The 5,829-nt window shown below is 45.5% G+C and overlaps 1 pseudogene; it reads right to left on the bottom strand.

Moving 5' to 3' along the window:
- Positions 1-4,751: 4,751 nt before the first annotated feature.
- LOC115063741 lies at positions 4,752-4,866 on the bottom strand (annotated as a pseudogene).
- Between the last annotated feature and the right edge of the window lie 963 nt (positions 4,867-5,829).

Here is a 5,829-nt window from a genome sequence, read left to right as displayed (position 1 = left end):
AGGAAGAAAGTTGTCCACAGAGGACAGGAGATCAGGAGGAGTCTGGGTGGTCAGAGAATTAAGGAACAGCTCTTTCCCAGCCTTCAAGAGCTCTTAGCAACCCCCGAAGATCCCCTGATCTGCAGAAGAACCAGGAAGTTTCTCTTAACTTGGATTTATAAATTGTGGCTTTATAAATGGTTTCTTTCTGCTATCAACCATGAGAAGCAACTCAAAGTGCCTTCTTTGCAGTAATGCCTTTTATCAAAGTGAGAGAGGGGGGTCAAGGCAGTTCTTTTATAAGGGTGGCACTAGCCCATTCAGTTTCCCTAGGTGTTTTCTCCTGCTTCTAGGAATAACTGAATAGCATGCTGGAAAATACAATCCTGAGATATTGAGGGATAGTCAGAGCAGTCTCAGTTTTGTTACCACTTTAAGAAATGCACCCTTCAGAGCTTTAACCAAGTGAACCCTATGATTTTGGGGATGTAAAAATCTAGCGGCCTGTTCTCTGGGGTCTCTCACTTATAGCACAAATAGAGCACAGCCCACAAAGACACCATCCACCAGAAAGTTTCCCAAGCCTTGGGTGACAAGCTCACCATGAACCCTGGGGTTTCCATCCATGAGCAATAATCTTGCTTTGTGTAACCTGTTGAGTCTGTACCATGCCAGCTGGTTGATAGAGGAAATACAAAGACATCACAGGCACAAATGGAAGAGACAGGGACACCCTCCCTTGATTTTCTGCCCCTCTGGGACTGTTTCAAATTCTTCTACAAATCACTGGTGTTTGGCTTAGATGCTTAGGGCATAGTCCTAGTACACATGGGAGATGCTAGGTATGTTGGTATCACAGCAGACAGGGAGACAGGATAGGCACTGTTATTAGAAGGGGATAATGGAAGCTGGATCAGTACCTCTTGCTCATTTGTGTGTGAGTGACCTAGACACTGAAGATGCCATGTATTCTGTGCTGAAGTTGACAAATACCCTAGGTTGAACAGGGCATCTAATTCACTGAGCTTCCAGAAAGGTTCCTACTATGGAGAAAACAGGAACAAGTGATGGTCAGGAAGAGAGCAATGGCTGTTTCTGCTTCACTGGGAAGGGACTGGAGGTGCAGAAAGCAGGTCTTATTGCTGTTATAAGGTGTGAGATGTGGGATTTGCCCTCAGGATAGCCCAGGGCAGTCCAACTCTACCTCTAACTTGCCAGTGACCAGTGCAAGACTGTTGAGGGCACCTCTTTGGGTTATACAAAGGCTTCCCACTCCGATGTTTGTTTCTCCTTAATGTTGTTTCCCAGGGACTGATTCACTGTTATCCTGACCATGAAAGTTATTGTTATTAATACCTTGATCACTCCAGCAAACCTTTCTCAGTTTGGAAAAAAATAACATGGGATCCTACTCAGAGAACAGTGATGGTTTGACAACTGTAGAGATACTGATCCTAGGGACCAGCATCTTGGGATGGGGGGTGGGGAAATGGCCATGACTTGCTCTGGAGAAGACTGTGAGAGCTATTCTGTCCTGATGTTTATGAAATCTGTATTGTGAGGAGGCTATGTCACAATGTAACTGGGAGTCAGTATGGATCTCCTAAACTCTCTTGTGACCACAGGGTAGTGGGTGACTCCTAGTTTAAAAAACAAACAAACAAACAAACAAACAAATACCTTTCCAAAGACCCTATATCAAGCCGATATTCTGGGTTCTGGGTCTAGAATTACCCTGAGTGACTCCACTGGAGCAACCCGAAAGAATCCTGGGACTTCTTAGTCAGGGCCTAGATAAGGGGCCTGAGAACCTTTCCATCAAGACATAGGTCTGTGCTGTGTCTGGTTGTGTCCTAAGGAAATGTTCTCGTGGAATGAGAGCCATTTGTTTCTGTTCCAAGTAATTTGCCAATGGTTCATAATTTCTTTTCTCTTCTAATTGCTTGGCACAGAGGTGCTACACTGTCACTCAAATCCTAAGGACTTGATTAGATATCAAAGGAGGGATAAAGAAGGAGAGTTTCACCTGGTAGAGAAGCTCCCTAAGGAGGTACATGTGGGTAGGGGAAAAGGGGGGATTTAGGCCTAGCAGGCAGGAGCTTGGAAAGAGGTCTTAAAACTAGCATTAGGTATGCATGGGTTGGGGGTATGGGCACCAGGTTCCAGGCTACTTTGCCTTAGCACTCATGTCTTCCTCTCTCCTACATTCCCTGGATGTTGGCCCAGGAACAATCTTGCTTTTTTGGTTAAATCTCATCTGATTCCATCTGTGGTTTGGGAACAAGATCCACAGAAGAGAAATATGCTGAAGATGCAATAACAGACCATGACAAGTGCTTTCCTCTCATCATTCAGAAGACAGGAGGTCAAGTGGCTGGTGAAACTCAGTGGTGTGCTTCCAGAGGCCTTGACTGCAGGCCAGGCTACAGTGGCTTTCATGTTAGTGCTGGCCTGAGTCAGGAACAGATGGCTTCCTTAGAGAAACAATAGTTTGCAGTGCAGTTCGGCAAGCCTTGCTGTCTTTGCCAAGGGCTTTCTGGAACCGGATGACCTCCTGTTTCCTTGAGGTCTTGAGTTGCTAGCCCTCCCTTCCTTCCCAGTCCCTTGTTCCCCTCTCCTATGCTATTCAGGTCCCTGGCGACACTCCTGCCATCCAACAGGATCAGGCTCAACAGCAACACCTCTACCCTCAGCTTGTGTGAAAGAAAGTGAAGTGTTCGAGTGGGAAAGAACCTTCTAGCACTTGAGGCGCTCGGTCCCATAGGATGGATGCACCTGTAGGATGATAATAGGACTTTCTAATTGAGAAGAAGCCCAGGAAAAGCTCCTGGACAATTCTTTCCATGTGTTCAAAATTTTGTTCTGGAATTTCACTGAGCCACCAGTGTCACTCAACAGCTCTTTTCGCCACTGAAACCCAAATCCTAGGTTTACCTAAACCATTCAGCTTCCAAACATGGCACTCAGATAACATGAAAGACAATGTGCTCATCACTAGCCACCACTGAACCCAACAGGCACATCAGATCCTTAACTATTAGTCCTTAAATATAAACTCTCCTCCATAGCCAAAGATGTGGAAAAAATTACCAATCAACAAACAGAAACACTCACCAACCAAACCAACGCCCCACAACATTCCCAAGATGTGGGATAGAGTCTAGCTCCACCTTGCATTTTGTAACAGCACTAATCCACTCACTGAAACATTATTACATTTGACAATTCAGTTACCAGGGGATGCACTTTTGAACTACAAAAGGAAATTCTAATAAACATTACACTGATTTAAAAAAATTTATTAGTTTTTGTGAATTTCTTATCATGTATCCCAATCCCATTCATTTCTCCTCCCCTGGTTCTACCCTCCACCTTTGCAACCTCCCCCTCAATATAGGGAAAAAAATCTCATGAAGGTTATAGTGTGTCACAGTGAGTCCCACAGTATTTCCTTTTGTCCACACTTCTTTGTTTGCAAATGTTCATTGCAACAACTTGTTGGTCTGTTAAGAGGCCTCTGGCTTCTGTTACTCTATTCAATACTGGGACCTCATTGGGACTCCTCTTGGATATCCTGTTGTTGCCCCGTGTTATGAAGATGCACCCAACAGTTCATTGTTGGAATAGATGTTGGGATGAGCCAATTCAAAGCCCTGAATCTGGGCCCAAGAGGTATTAGCCTGCCAGCTCTCACATCCTTTGTTCTGATTCATCCACAACCCCCCAAACCCCAGGGTAGCTCTACCCTGCTACCTAGGTGAGGTGAAGGCCCACTCTCCCTAGTGTTGCAACTGGGGAGGCACATGGCCAGTTCTCCCACTCTCATGACCCCGGGGACCAGCTCTCCTGCTCTCATGATCCCAGAGCTAGGTCTCTCACTTGACACAGGTGGTAAGGGGAAAAGAGGGCATCTCATCCATGCAGCCAGCTCTCCTGAATTCACATCCTTGAGAATGTGACCTTGAGACTGGCTTACCTGCAACTCTCACAATGTGCAGGGTGCTCTCCTGAGTCCTGCAGCTTGAAGGCAAAGACTGGGGTCAGCTCTTCTGCTCTCATGTCTCTAGAGCCACCTCTCCTGAAATGCCTAAGTGAGGGGTGGGGCCAATTCTGCACAGCCCTCAGAAATCAACCTTCTGATGGGTGGTAGCCCAAACCAAGGGACAACTGCCTGGCCTTTGGTTGTAATAGACCCCTAACTGTTCCAGGGCCATGGACTCAGATGTGCAGCACAGGTTAGGACCCCACCATGGTCTCAGGTGGCATCACTAACTCCTCACATCAGGCTGCTCCTCACTACCCTTGACTGTTCAGTTCTGCTTCTCTTCATTGTGCCCACATCCTTGTTTCTCTTTTTCTTCTATTTCTTCATCACTTACTTGTTTCTCTTAGTGGCACCTACACTCTCTGAGCATCTGGGGTCATCTTAGAAGTGGTCTCAGGAGTGATATGTCCCTCTCAAGCATTATGGCTCTGGGCAGAGGGATCATCTCAAGCGTGGTCTGCACCCCCAGGCCTGTGCAGTGCTGGACTGGTGGTCATCTTAGGCTAGCTCCCTGTCTGGGCCCCATGGCATGGGTCCTGTGTTCATTCTTCTCAGGTTTGCTCGTCACCAAGTGACCCCTTGCAAGAGCCATCTGTCTCAGGCTCACTCTTGCCCAGGGCCTGGTCCCAGGTAGGAATCTTCTAGTCTTTGGTTTACTTCCCTGGGTGCCTGACTGGGCTTGACTTGTGCCAGACTGGTGATGATCTCTGTCTCTATTTTTTCAGAAAGTGTTAGGCTACTAGTCATTAACTAACTAAGGTAGACCTAGGCTCTCTCCTCTCTGCCACCAACTGCTGCACATGCGACACAGCAGCCACATCTGCAATGACTCTAGAGGCACCTCACACTAATTTTCAACAGGGTGTTTTCTGTTCACTAGAAGTGAGTTTCTTGTGGTTTCCTGGATTATGGGTAACTGAAGTCCTACAACGGTAAGTGGTATACCAGTCTCTCATGGACACTGTGTAACTCCATCTGGCTCACAAACCATCAGAAGGTAAACACTTTTGGTTTTGCAGCTAGATGGTCTCTGTCACATCTGTTCAGCGCATCCTGAGGGAAGGTGCAGAAGCCGGGGCATGACTGGGTTCCAGAAAGGCTTCTGGCATTGCTACTACTGAAGAGAAATACCATGTGGGCTATGTATAACTTTAATCATTTTAGCAGCAACATTTAAACAAAAAAGTAAGACTGACATGGTGGCTCATGTCAGTGATCCCAGTGTTTGGAAAGCTGAAGCCAGTCTGGACTGTAGAGTAAAACAGTATCAAAACACCTGAACCGAACCAAAGCAAAACGCCACAACTTAAATTACTCTTAGAAGTACCTTTTTTTTTCCTCTTAAGATCTTGCTCTCTCCTTGTCTCTTACTTTTTGCTCTCCTTCTCCCTTTCCTTTCCTCCCTCTCTCCATGTGGCCATGGCTGCCCTCTACTTCTCTTCCCTTCTCTTTCTCTCTGCCTTTCTACAATAAATGCCTTCAAACCAAAAAGAAAAAAAAAGTACCTTTTTCATTAACTTAATATCTAAAATATTATAATTTCAACAGGTAGCCAACAAAGGAGACATCCGTAGTCTCTTTTCATAGTGTTCCAAATCTAGTGTCTGTCTTATTCATTTCAAGCATGTCTGTCTGGACAGAAGGCTCTTTTCTGGCTTGGTAATTTTCTAACTAGCTTTGTTTCTTCCAGATTTTGGCAATTTGATGGTTCTTCATGAGAATGGCTAGGAAGATGTGGTACATCAGTGGATGTGTCTGAATGTATCATATATATATATATATATATATATATATATATATATATA

The sequence above is a fragment of the Mus pahari genome, chromosome 3 (genome assembly GCF_900095145.1).
Source record: "Mus pahari chromosome 3, PAHARI_EIJ_v1.1, whole genome shotgun sequence".
NCBI lineage: Eukaryota > Metazoa > Chordata > Mammalia > Rodentia > Muridae > Mus > Mus pahari.
The sequence above is the reverse complement of the archived record's forward strand: the minus strand, read 5'-3'. Positions and strand labels throughout refer to the sequence as shown.